Raw genomic sequence first — 14,946 nt, 5'->3', positions numbered from 1 at the left:
ATTAACACATGTTATACCGCACCACATAAACACAATCAAGCTTAGAAAAAAAACACTGAACCACCCCTTTAAATGAGAGTGATAACCCTGTCCTAACCAAGGGTTAGTAATCACATATAGGCAAACACAGACAGCAAATTACTCTCATATTTATATTCACAAAACTCATAGCGAGTTGTACTGTCCTTTGGTTATCTTAGCCAGAATCCATTAGATGATTATAGTCTTTCAGACTCTTTGCAGTGACACTCCACATAAAGACACTCGCAAATGTGTCTCAAGAGAGAAAACAGGGCCTTGTTTTTTCCATGAAGCACATGCTAACTGAAGTCTTGTGTGCTACTCTGTTTCTTTTCCTCCTGCCACTTTTAGATTGTGCTAGGAAAGATAAGTTTGTTGATGCTAAAATAAACTAGCTCACTGGTGAGTTTCAAAAGTGCCATATGAGACAAAGAGCAGGGGCTTTTAAACTGGTAGTAGGCGGTTCAACTTCTGCAGAAAAGAAAAGAAAACAAAAAAAGAATCATAATAATATAAATGATTAGAACAATGACATTGACTACATAAAAGCTAATTATTTAATTCTGGAAACAACATGATGCTTTTATAATATCTTTGTTAACATTTTGCACACACAGTATAAATGCATCTTTATACATGAATAATGAAAAATAAATATACATTTCTATTTAAAGGTTTTAATTGATGTTTTATTCAAGTCCCCATGAAATCAAAATTAAAGTTTTTTGGGTGTTAGTATCAATATGTTAGTCTTAAGGTTATCTATAAGGCAGTGTGTGCCAAAACAGTGACAAAATTCGCATTTAGAAGATATAAGCATTCAAAGCTTGCAGTTCGTCACTTCCGCCAAAACGGCTCAATGATTTTTTTGACGTCACATCGTACTTCACAAACTTTCTGTCCAATCAAATGCTCTCTAGAATCTGAAAAGCCCGCCCCCTACACTATAAAATAGATGCTGAAGCCACGGCTGAAATCCCTTCTTTCTTTGCATGAACATTTGGGCGGGGTTATGCAAATCTTCCCACATTGTGACGTAGACATGTGGGGGTGTGTTAGAATGAGTGTGGTTGACTCTTAACTTTTATAAAGAATATCTCTTTGGATTTGAGACTTTAGTCTTTGCAACTTTACAGATCTTCTTCATGCACCAAGAGCTTGTAACACTCCAAAGAGAAACGTAAAATTTAAAGTGCATCATATGACCCCTTTAAGCTAGGGATGGCTGATGCGAAACTAACGTTTCGACACGGTGTCGAGATCCCGAAGCGCAGATGTTTCGAAACACTGCTCCGAAGTGTGATTCGAAACACCCATGTCTCGTGACTAAGGCGAATCAAAGCATTGGGGCGTTTCACAAGTGTCTCACCGCAGCAAAGCCTCACTCGCTTCCCGCTTCGGCTCAACCTTTCACCATGGCTCTCCAGCTCTTGTAGCAGACGCTAGCGCGAGGCCGCCTCCGCTAGCGACGCAGGCCATGTTGCAAATTAATTTTTAGGTAAAGTTGCTAAAAGGCAGGTCGTTTTGTTGCTAAAAGTTGTTAAACGACGTTGTGACAAAAGGATGTTGATGTCAATTTGTAACCATGACGCAAACTGCATAGAATACACAAAGACATTACTCAGATTTTCTGAAAAAGCATTTTTACCTGTATTTTAAATTACACATTTCACTCAGATAAACGGATGAAAAAGATTGATTTTCGAGAAAATAAGTTCAACTATGTACCTAAATGATTAACGATTATAGGCACAAACTAACAACTAGGTTTATCATAAAAGAAACTATTATTATTGAACAAGTGCAACTAACAACCTAATTCACATGTGATGTGAGTATTGCTAGGCACCTCTCTCCAACTCTCTAGCCAACGTGCCGCTTGGCTAGCTTTTCAATACTTTCTTCTTTGGGTGGTTAAGAGGAAAATGCATGTCTTTTTAACATTTAATAACTTTTTAAATATGCTAAATGTTGCCAAATACATTTTTAAATAGGTAAATTCGTTACTATGTGCTTTGGAAAACCAGTTGCTAGGGTAGTCTGAGAAATTGCTAAATCTAACAACAAATTGCTAAATCAGCAACACCGCAGGCTACTCGGCCATTTCAGCATTTCCCGTCAAATGTCACAAACCACTCCACTTTCCCACTGCCTACAGCTAAAGCAGCTGAAGCAAGCGTGAGGCTGCCTCCACTTGCAACACAAGCCCTTACATCTCAGTCTTTCCCGCTGCTACTTTTGACCGTTTCATTTTCAGAGACCTCCAGCCCCCATAGCAAACGCTAGCGTGAGGCTGCCTCCGCTAGCAGTGCAGGCTACACCGGTTCTTCAGGACTCCCTTCCCGTGGCCTACAGCTACAGCAGGTGAAGCAAGTGCGAGGCTGCCTCCGCTTGCAACACAGGCCCACACATCTCTGTTTTTTTCCTCCCGCTACTAATAACCCCTTTGTCCTCTTCAGTGGCCTCCAGCTCCCATAGCAGACACTAGCGTGAGGCTGCCTCAGATCGCAACACAGACCAACACATCTCTTTCTTTTCCTCCATTTTTTTCTCTTACGCTTCTCTCAGTTTCCCACCTCAAGCCCCAGAGGCCGATATTAAGCGTGAGGCTGCCTCCCCCCACAATTGCGGCCCCTGCTCCTCTCCCTCACAGCTTTCTACTTCATTTAAAATCACAATATTCTCATTTATAGCAACATCACGCCCGTCCCACCAAATGCTGTTACCTCAGGGCCACCTCCAGTGGCTCACAACATTCGAGCTCAGACCCTGGCAGGTGCGGACATAGACCCCTCATCTAAGGCCGTCACCAATGATTAATTGGGTAACAGAGTTATCGGTTGATTATTCTGATGATTAATCGGATAATTATAATTTATATTTATGGTAGAAAAATAGGCCTAATTAAAAGCTAAACCTAAAATACATACATAATAGCAATGAGGCCATAATAATTGGTTCAAATAAAGTATCAAAAGCAAGTAACAATATGGTTCTGTTGAACAAAACTTAACATAATGTATTATAAACAATATATATAACTAGTTATGATTAATTATTCATATTTCCCCTTTGAGCTGATTCGCTACATTACGTTCAGCCATTTCACTGAAATAATCTGTTCAGCTTTCCCCCATTTGGCGGCATGAATTAAACGAGGGTTCATGATAAGCCCTTTTACCGGCGAGGCTCACCCATCTGATGCCGTGAGTATTGAATTCCCTTCAGATGCTGCGAGAGCCTCCCGGTCGAGCAAACCTTGCCTTTCTATCAGACTACCGGCGAAGCTTACCTGTCCGATGCCGTGAGTATTAAACTCCCATCAGATGCTGCAAGAGCCTTCCCGGTCGAGTGAATATGTTTTCTTTCAACTACCGGTGAGGCTTACCCGTCCGTGCCGTGAGTATTGAACTCCTGTCGAACGCTGCAAGAGCCCTTCCGGTCAAGCAAATCTTGGCCTTTCCGTCCGACTACCGGCGAAGCTTACCCGTCCGATGCCGTGAGTATTGAACTCCCGTCAGATGCTGCAAGAGCCTTCCCAGTTGAGTAAATATGTGTTCTTTCAACTACCGGTGATGCTTACCCGTCCGTGCCGTGAGTATTGAACTCCCGTCGAACACTGCAGGAGCCTTCCGGTCCAGCAAATCGTGGCCTTTCAGTCCGACCACCGGCGAAGCTTAGCTGTCCAACGCCATGAGTATTGAACTCCCGTTAGATGCTGCGAGAGCCTTCCCAGTTAAGTGAATATGTGTTCCTTCAACTACTGGTGACGCTTACCCGTCCGTGCCGTGAGTATTGAACTACCGTTGGATGCTGCGAGAGCCTCCCGGTCGCACAACCCCGCCTTTTCTGTCTGTCTACTGGCGAGACTTACCTGTCCGATGCCGTGAGTATTGTTCTCCCATCAGATGGCGAGGCTTACCCATCTGATGCAGTGAGTCTTGATCTCCCGTCAGATGTCGGCGACAGTTCTTCCGGTTGGGTTTCTATACTTGCCGCCCGCAAGCGAGACTTATCCATCCGATGCGGTGAGTCTTGATCTCCCGTCGGATGTCGTGAGAGTCCTACTTGCCGGACGGCCCAAAGCCTTTTAACCTTGCCAAACCGAAAGGACCCACACGTCTGTCTTCCTGAGTCTTGATCTCCAGTCGGAGGCTTCATGGGCCCTCTCTGTCAGCCATTTATCCTTAGTCTGGCGGCTGTCCTTTGCTCAATTGCTTTTTGGGGGGTACTCTAGGTTCGGGCCATTCCCGAGCTCGGAGCCCTTCCCCGGACAGCACGCCAAATATGCATTACCATACTTCAGCTAATTATATGTAAGTGTGAACTCGTGAAATGTTTTTAAACCATAAAAAGAGTTATATTGTGAAATACAATCACTATTTAAAGTAACTGATTTCCATTTTAATATATTTAAAAATGTAATTTATTCCTGTGATGACTAAGCTGAATAAACAAATTAATTTTGTTCAAAATAAGAAAACCGTTCTGACCCCAAAGGTTTGAATGGTAGTGTATATATATTTGGAATATATCATAGAGTATGATATATATTCAACTGAGACTGAAAGAGAGGAAAAGAAAGTGTCATTGAGGAAGGAGAGGTTTAGAGAAGAAACGGTGGATAGAGAGCGAGAGAGTAGAGAATAAATGGAGAGGAAGGCAAGTGGCACATTAGGGCGGGAGATCCTGTGGTGCAGCTTCAAACAAAAAGGCCCACTATGAGGGAGAGCACTGATTACCAGTCTGGTGGTTGGGCCTCATTAAATCCTTTCTCTCTGTCATTCCCTCTTCCTTTCTGAACCTCACACACTTCTCACCTCCTCTTCAGCCTCCCAGCCATATGTCCCCAGGTACAAAGAGCAAGCACAGGATAGATCAGAACCAGAAAAATCCATGTCTCCTGCAAACTCAGTCCTGCAGAGCCACACAAAAAGAAGCAGCAGAACTAGAGAGAGAACAAAAAGAGTGATTAGACAACATTTCATATATCAGGACTTTTTGCGCAGCTCGTCAGTGAACAACGGCTCTGTGTAGTTAATGCTGCTCAATGTGAAAGCCCGCAGGTGATGGAGATTTACCGCTGATTACAGAACCGGCTTTACTGATAAGATGCGCGTTAAATATCGCATGCGATTTATCGTGCAGCCCTAATCAGGACATCTTGTGTGCACCACTTAAAGTGCAATTGCAAATGCTGGAAGCGACAAGTAAAACCGTTTAGTTAATATCGCTTATCTCTACATCATTACACAGACTATGAGAGGAGAATATAATAATATAATTATTATAATATGTATAAAATATTACTGATCCCACATCTGAAACTGCCGAAAGGGAGATATTCCTGTTCTTTCTTCAGGAATCACACTAGTATGGAGTCTCAAAGCATTATTAAAATGATATTAAATAGATCTTTATGGGCTGTTTGACTGCCAAACATTACCTTGAGTATAACAAAGTCCTGTGCTAGGATATAGTCAAATGTATTATTTTTGTTCATCATGACAAATAAAATAAATATGCACACACAAACACATTTAAATATAGGCCTACATAACATAACTGTCACAGAGTCATCAGGCAGATCCTTCATCTCCACCCACTCATGGGTGAATCACCAGAATTCTGATGCACTTCACCTGCAGCACCAATCAGTCACAGTATAAAGCCACCTTCCCATCACCACCTCAGTGTCTGGTCTTATCGTTCACTAGTGTGCTTCAACTTTCCTGTCTACTTATACCTGCTCTACCTACCTGTTCATCTAGTCCAGGGGTAGGCAAGTTCGGTCCTAGAGAGCCGCAGAGGTCAGCTCCAACCCTGAAAACAAAACTCACCTGCCTATAGCCTTAGTAATCCTGAAGACATTGATTATCTTGTTCAGGTGTGATTGATTAGGGTTGGAGCTGAACTCTGCAGGACTGCGGCTCTCTAGGACCGAACTTGCCTACCCCTGATCTAGTCCATTCCAGTCGTCTACCATCATCTTCTGTCTTCCTCCCAGCACGCTGACTCCGCCTCACCCTGCAAAGAAACCTCAGTGACTGTTCAGTCCTAGCTCAAGATTATCTGCTTATTAACTCACCTTTGATCATCGCTTGCTCCTCTCCTGAAGCCTGTAAATAAACTCTGTTAGATGGTCATTTACCTGTGTTGTCTCCTTCTGTTTGCAATAACATAACATATAACATAAAATAACATAACATAGACTGTTTTGTTATTGTAATATTTCACAATTTTGCTGATTTTTTTAATTAAACACTACATTTTGATGCAGCCTTGGTGAGCTCAAGGAACTCAAACACAATAAAAAAAGTCTTACCCCAAACTTTTAAACTGTAGTGTACATGAATACATAGGCTGGACTTTATTCTACTTCCCTCACACACCATGATAAAATACACTTTCTGATGTTCTGTAATTAGACAAATATAGTAATAAAGGAAGTATGGAAACATGATATACCACATCTGCAAGCACAAGAAAAGAGAAAGAAACTTCCCAGAGAGAGAAAAACATATCTAGACTAAGAGTGGTTTAACAAAGAAAATTAGGAAACAAAAGCAAAAAAAAAGGAAATGAAAGGATACAAGTAACTTCCCAATGTAATACAACACAGACTCCCCAACGCAAATACTAGAACATAATACATGGAATTCACTAGATGACAGTGTGATTTACTGTGGTAATTTGGATAATTACTCGTGTGTATATATATATATATATATATATATATATAACAAATAATGTTGTGCTAATGCAGTCAAAAGTCATTTTGGACAAAAAATATCTGCCAAATGCATTAAAATGCAAAAGCCTTGGTGAGATTTGACATGTCATTCAATATGGGACAGTTCTTCGAAGCGAGAAAAAAAAAAAAAACTCAAGCCTCAGGGACTGTGGAAACATTTTTGACTATACGTTTTTCTAGAGAAGGAGGTAATGAAATGTGAAGCTGAAAAATGTAGTTTTGTGGTCTCTAAACATGTAATCCTGCTTTGTCTTCTTGTGAGGCTAACAGGGACAAAACGTAATATCATTAGCATATGTTTTCAAATCTCAGCTCTCACAAATCCGTTATAATTAAGCATATGATTTATGCCAAAGGCCACTTTATACTTTTCTAAAGGCCAAAAAAGATGTTTGGATTAAATTACGTGTTATAAAAAAATAATAATAATAAATTGTGTTTTATATATATATAATATATATATATATATATATATATATATATTGTGAGAAGTACTTTTTGGTGCTTGGAAATAAAAGAGAGAAGGTAGAAATGGGGATAGCATGGATTTAGTTTTTGGATTTGCTACAGTCTACAACCACTTAAAAAAAAGGAGGCTATACGCTGATGACGATGGACATTTTGGTGTGGAGTGTTTTGGCTGTCGCTTACACAAACACTAACAAGCACAGATCGACCACAATGCGAGAGAGCGCTTCTGCCTTCAAGACACACAGACATTTCTGCATGCACACACACAGTAATATCCAGCCACCCAAACACTTGCATAACACTGTCTGATCCCGGTTTTGGGACACTGCAGCATGCCAAACACAGCACTGATGCAGCAGGGTGAAACAGAGGTCCTTGTCTGTCTGTCTCTCTGTCTGCCTGGTGGGAAGGAAGTCGACGTCTCGTCTGATAACTCTTTTTTAAAACCAAAAGCTGTCAGTGAAAGCAGGTCAGCGCCATTTCCTTCAGTGAGATGAAAGTTGTATATGTTGAATGAGATGAACTGGATCATATGACGTTTTTCAAAAAGGCAATAACATCGATAACATCAACAATAACATCTCCTCAATAACAAACAATAAAAAACTGTTGTTTTACCCACCCAATAGTCTAGGATTACAAAGCCGACTGCAGACTGACCTTTTCCTGTGAGTGTGCTAGAGTGTTTTTGGCAGTGAGAAAGGCACGTAATAGAGTGCATGCATTAAGCAGTTAGTTCTGGCCATCAAAGTGATCAAACCCTGAGATAACTAATCCACAAGAACAGCGTTTAAAACGTGGTTAAACAACTGTATCAAAGCCTTCATATTGTCTGCAGGGTAGACTATAGCACAATCATATTGCAATAAGTTTAATGATCAAATTGATTGCAGTTTGAACACAAGGTGACATCTCAATGCTGAAAGAACATCGCTGTCAATAGTGTTGGGAGAAAAAAATTGATTATAATGCAACACATTTCCTTAAATGATCTTTAGCACTTATGAGAAAGAGGGAGAGAAGAAACAAGATGAATGGAGTAAAGAAAGAAAGAAGATATTCATCAAGGAAATCATTCTGGGAAATTAAGTGTTCTTCCACCCTGCCCCATAAAACAAAATAAATTTATTAAATACGTATCAATTAAATACACATTTCTAGGTGACATTTCAATAATATCTGTCTTTCTGTAAGGCCTGTAAACCAGTGTTTGTCAACCAGGGGCCTCAGCAATTTTTCAAGGGGGCCACAGGATGACTTAAACTTTAAAATTAAAATTCTAAACACACACACACACACACACACTAAATCAAGATGAAAACTGAACCACCGCTATAAACCCTTCGAACTTCAAGATTCAAACAAAGCTTTGACTATCATTCAAATGCAAAAATTACATTTACTGAAATTTAAATTAATGAATCATTTAAATTAATTAATTTCTTTGAATATTAGTCATAAAAATTCTACTTACATTACATTCAAATTCCAACTGGAATTCAACATCCTGTTTGCTACTGTACCGTAATTTGCTACCAAATTCACTAATTTGCCACCAAATTCAACTGAATTTGATTCTGAATTGCACACAACCCTGCATTGCGGTAATAGAAGCATTCAAAATAGGTTTGATCTAAATTTTACACAAAACTGAATAAAAAATGCAAAATAACCATTTTTATTTTCAAGGTAGCACTCAGATGCAATGTAATAGGCCATTTGACAACAATATAGCATACAATTTAGCATACTAATGTTTAAAAAGTTGTATTGTTGCAATATGCCTTCACTTACTATTTAAAACAAACAGCATAATGCACAGGACGCAGTGTCTCGTTCCCTACTCAGGGAACCATGGTTACATAAGTAACCTGAGACGTTTGTCTTTCAAACCTGTGTGGTGCATCTGAAGTGGCTCCATCCTGTGGCTGTGGAAGTTCACTACACAAAGATCTCTACACCCTCTTGACAAAAAAATCTAAATTCTGACCTGGCTCTTCCCCCACCCCCTCATATGATCCCTCCCCCTCTCTTTTCTTGCTGACTGCTGCATTGTGGGTCTCTGTAGCATTATGCTGGCAGAGTGTATACAAGCTTGCTGACACATGCAAAGCGGCACAGCCAAACACCCTGACAAATCTGCACACAGCATCACACGCACGCATACAACAGCCTGGATTAATCTTTTTCATGTTGCATAAATGCTGATGTGCTTTCAGTGACTGCAGATCTTAAGGAAACTAGTCTGTCTAGCACTTCTTACTGTTCATAGTAGGCTCATTCCACCCTATAATTACTAGTAGTTAGTGCTTTGTAAATATCACACGGACAGCTGACAACTGACATGTTTAGAGAAAACCATTTATTACAACAAAACTTTGTTGTAAGTATGTATCTTTAATTGCATGTTGTCTCACAACCAGTCACAGACCTAAAATGCACACCACAGTAACATTTACCAGTTCATTATGAATTAGACAGCCAAAAAAATAAAAAATTCACGTTTCAGTGATGGAGTCAGTTGTGAGCTAATACCTTTAAACGATTCGCTGAGTAAGTGAGTCTGGCCCTGTGTACACCTGGTATTAAGATGCATTTTGGTCGATCGGATCACAAGAGGACAAGGAAGACAAATTCCTGTTTTGCGCTTAGCTGGTCTTTTAATCCATCTCTTTTGTGCACTTGTGACCGCTTCTGTCCTGATTATTTTGAAGAGGTCAAAAGTGGACAAGCTCAAAACATTTTATACCCAGTTTATACCTGTATTTATTGTTGTCTACTTGTGATTGGATCAACGCAAATGCATTTTAATAGCAGGTATAAACAGGGCCTCTTCACTATCAGCACGTGAATTATGAATGATTAATTCAAACAGCATATTTGAGTAACAGGACGTGTGTGACTAAGCACAGGTGTGTGTGTGTGTGTGTGCCTTTGGATTTAAAGAGATAACAGTGATGGTAGAGGAAGGGAATGCAAAAATATGGGCGTCAGTGATAAGACTGGCAGCTAGAGAATGCATGTGCTGAGCATGTCTGCATGTTTTGCATGTATACAGGGCGCACATGCTTACACGCACCATATATTTTTATATACATACAGTACTGTTCAAAAGTTTGGGTCAGTAAGAAATTAATAATTATATTCAGAAAGGATGCATTAAACTAATCAGAAGTGAAAGTACACTTTTAAATTGTTACCAAAAAATACTATTTCAAATAAATGCTGTTCTTTTGAACTTTCCATTAATCATAGAATCCTGAAAAAAAGTATCACTGTTTCCACAAAAAGTATTAAGCAGTACAACTGTTTTCAACATTGATAATAATATGAAGTGTTACTTGAGCACCAAATCAGCATATTAGCATGATTTCTGAAGGATCATGTGACACTAAAGACTGGAGTAATGGCTGCTGGAAATTCAGCTTTGTCATCACAGAAAATTTGCCATCATAGACTAGTAATAGTATTTTACAATATTCATGTTTTTACTGTATTTTTGACCAAATAAATACAGCCTATTGAAGAGGTTTCTTTCTTTCTTTCTTTTTGAAACTCTGTATGTTACATTGTATACTTACATGTGCAATTGTCATCTAAATATGTATACATGCTGCCTGAGGCTGATCTACAATCACACAATCTACGTCTGTTAGTCCAATTAAGCATTTATATGACATTTTAAAGAGACAAATTATTATTTTTTTAGTCTGACAAATTTTTTTTGAAGTGCATTTAAATATACTTTTTCCATCTCTGTGTGTTTGCAATAAAACTGCAATAAATGCAAATACATAAGCCAACACGATTAGACAGCAAGCAAATAATATTTTACTATGTAAATGAATTTACAAACGTTTAGAAGAGTTGTACAAATGTTTATTCCTAATTCGTATTGTGCATTATATGATGAGCTATGATGGTTCCACTTTCAAAGCTCTAAACTGGAAAGATACATATTGCTAGACAGATAACATCTCTGAGGAATGAGGGTCTTCGTGATGTTGAGGGTTTCTCCACGCTCTGAGATCTGTCATAGTCTAGCTGGAGTTTGCTTTGGAGGAATTACAGGGTATGGCTTCTCAAGAGCCATTGTTTACAGAAACACGCAGATCAAATGAACATGGGGCTCTGGTGGCCAGTTATGGGTGTGTTACATGTTTGGTCTCAGTGTGAGCTGGAGCTTATGAATGTGTGTTTGTGTGAATAGAGTAACAAGACACAACAGAGCAGAGTTCCAAAGAGGGGGAGATAAGAGGAAGCATGTGGGGCCAGACAGGGAACTGGCTGAGGAGAGGCTCCTTATGTATATCAGAGAGAGACAGAGCATATAAGAGAGCACTGACATTTATTAATCGGGATGTGAGAGAGTTATAAAGAAAAAACTGGGTTATAGGATTGCAAATGAAACTTCTGTATGGTCACTTCAGTGTATACACAAGTGTAATAACGTGCGGAAATCTTGTTTAACTTGTAACTTGTAGGAATAAATTACATTTTAAAATATATTACAATAAAAAAAGTTATTTTAAATAATAATATTTCACAATATTACTGTTTTTACTGTATTTTTGATCAAATTAATTATTGGTGAGCACAAGAGACTTCACATTCAAAGACATTTTAAAAATCTTACATTTTACAACCTCAAAGTTCTGAACAGCATGTAAAGTTACATATAATTTATGCACAAAAATCTGCTAAATCCTTACCAATTGAAAGAATGTACACAAGTCTTTAAAAAGAGAAATGGAAATGTATGCTAATTAAATACAAATAAACAGAGGTGAACTTATTACTGTAGAGTTACTGTAAAGGACTCTTAGGAGTCTCATCTGAACATCTCAGATTTATATAGTCTCAAAAGCACTAATTCTGTCCCATCGTGCAGACAAGCACGTGAGTTTAAAATATTCTAGCTGAGCCCCCAGCATGAGTTTTTTTAGGCGACCGTTATTTTAGAACGTATTGCCTTGTTTCCATGGCGACGCGTCATGCTTGTCATGTGACACACCGCAGTCACAATAGTGCTGTATGACACATGAATCGCTTTTATTTGGTTTTTCCTTTTTTATTCAAAATATTCACAAACATGCTCACTATATTATGAAATATCTGATATTCCGATTTTGAAATATGTGCAAGTAAATGTATTTGGTAGTTTAAACACATTTATAATGACCGTGTTAGCTGATCTACACCGGGTGATGGGCGCCGCCATGTTAGTTCGCGCTGAATCCTAGCTGTGGGATTTACAACACGCAAATTCATCCTCTCCTCCCGAAACACGTTAAAGTAAGTCTCTGGTGAACTGGGAGAAAAATAGAGTAACTTTATTGTTACCTACACTTTGTGTATATGATATCAATAAAACATTTCGTCAGATTATATTTGTAATGACCATTATTGCCGTTTCCATAGACATTAGCGTGTATTTTTACAAACTATAAATGTATGGTTTTGCTAGTACTTATGTGTATTTAAATGTCTGGAACCTAAAATAAGCATTATATGGTTGAACCATAGACTGTTTAAAAACAGGGTTGAACACACTGGATAGTTGTGATAATATGACTCGATCTGGCTCCGCGAATTCAGGAGTTGATGACGTGACGCACTGAACGTTCTAATCACACCGGTGTGATCGTACGCGTCAAAGGGTTAATAATAACAATACAGCTGTTGTATCTCTATTAGATCTAAATTGGGCATGCCAACCTCTGACCCTGAGTGAAGAGCTGAGAAAGGGCGGCTGGGTGTCTGTAACCGCAGCTGTGTTACATAAACACACCATAAACTGTCTGTCACAGGTGTGCCCGAAGACCTCATCACAGGCACGGTGGAGCCTTACTCTGTCCTTAAAGGGATAGTTCACCCAAAACTGAAAATTTGATGTTTATCTGCTTACCCCCAGGGCATCCAAGATGTAGGTGACTTTGTTTCTTCAGTAGAACACAAATTATGATTTTTAAGTCCAACCGTTGCAGTCTATCAGACGACACATTGATGTCCTAAGACACGAAACGATCGGTTTGTGCCAGAAACCGAACAGTATTTATATCATTTTTTACCTCTAATACACCACTATGTCCAACTGCTTTGGGCACGCGCATGGCATCTGGTGCGTGAGGTGTGTACGCACTCTGGTGTAGTTTACGCAAGCTTCGGCTGGATATCAACACACCCATTAACATAAACTATGCCAGAGCGCGTACACACCTCACGCACCGGATGCCATGTTGGCAAAGGGATCTCATTATAATATTACCGCCCCTTAATCTGTAAGTTTCCACCCAAGGCGCCATCATTTTGATTTTGCAAGCGACAACAGTGTACCAGATCTAAAGAAATGGTGAAAGTTTGAGCAAAACATGCTAAATGTTCTGTCATTGTCTGCACAGACGAGCACAAAACACTATTTAGAGTCCCAGCCTCAGAGGAGACAAGAGAGCAGTGGATTTATTGATATACAGTATTTACTGTATATTGCTGCTGCCACACAGATCTAAAATAAAAATGCAATTTATTTAACAATATCGTGCATATTCATTACCGTGATATATCACATTACCGAATACTGGCACAAGTCTAACTACAAGCACTTTTTTTTTTCATTTTTATCACATAATAAGGCAGAATAGTTTCTGTAGCCTACTGTAATAAATTCTATGTCAAGTAGCCCTGAATTGTTCATATACTTTATTTATTACCTGGAGATGATTTAAAAAAGCACCAATAAAACCATATATGTGACCCTGGACCACAAAACCAGTCTTATGTAGCTGGGGTATATTTGTATCAATAACCAAAAATACATTGTATGGGTCAAAATTATTGATTTTTCTTTTATGCCAAAAATCATTAGGATATTAAGTAAAGATCATGTTCCATGAAGATATTTTATAAATTTCCTACTGTAAATATATTAAAACTTAATTTTTGATTAGTAATATGCATTGCTAAGAGTTTCATTTGGACAACTTTAAAGACGACTTTCTCAATATTTAGATTTTTTTGCACCCTCAGATTCCAGATTTTCAAATAGTTGTATTTCGACCAAATATTGTCCTATCATAACAAACTAAACATAAATGGAAAGCTTATTTATTCAGCTTTCAGATGATGTATAAATCTCAATTTAGAAAAATGTACCCTTATGACTGGTTTTGTGGTCCAGGGTCACATATTGTCACAATCGTGTGTTTAATGTCTTCATGTTTCCAAAGGTTTCTGCCTTTTATTCAGATCATACAATGATAGCTGGACACTTTTGTCCATGGCTGCATCCGAAAACGTAGGCAGCTGACTTGCTGCCTCGCTCCCGTATGAGGCAATGACTTTGCAGGCAACGTTTTTGCACGAAGGCACCTCATGAAACTGATTTCGTACAGGCTTCTGAGGCAGAGTAACGGTTTAATGATCTACAGCAAAATATAGAGAGCTTTGGTGATAACTAAGTGTATATTTCATTACTGCAATATTAATTTCTCGCTAGAAATGACATCAAAAGTGGAAAACGTTGATCAAAAACGTACATTTACACACAAACTGACCACCGACCGCAACTTTCAGACGCCATCTTTATTTTTTAGCTTAACTGTCACAGAATGGAATGCACAGGATTGTGGGATATCAAATGCAGCGAAGGTATACATCTATGCTGCCTTCAAAAATCGGCCAGATGAAGGCATCTCAGGAGA

General features: G+C 39.0%; 1 long non-coding RNA gene across 1 annotated transcript in view; it reads right to left on the bottom strand.

Annotated features, from left to right (window-relative positions):
- Positions 1 to 12,038, bottom strand: part of LOC107728693 (uncharacterized) — a 12,767-nt gene extending 729 nt beyond the window's left edge. Inside the window, exons 1-2 of the long non-coding RNA XR_001638498.1 lie at positions 12,029 to 12,038; positions 7,429 to 7,433 (exon numbers count right to left, since the gene is read on the bottom strand). This is a non-coding gene — a long non-coding RNA (uncharacterized LOC107728693). The remainder of the gene's footprint in view (positions 1 to 7,428; positions 7,434 to 12,028) is intronic.
- Between the last annotated feature and the right edge of the window lie 2,908 nt (positions 12,039 to 14,946).

Source organism: Sinocyclocheilus rhinocerous, unplaced genomic scaffold (assembly GCF_001515625.1).
Source record: "Sinocyclocheilus rhinocerous isolate Xijiao unplaced genomic scaffold, SAMN03320098_v1.1 scaffold1509, whole genome shotgun sequence".
NCBI lineage: Eukaryota > Metazoa > Chordata > Actinopteri > Cypriniformes > Cyprinidae > Sinocyclocheilus > Sinocyclocheilus rhinocerous.
The sequence above is the reverse complement of the archived record's forward strand: the minus strand, read 5'-3'. Positions and strand labels throughout refer to the sequence as shown.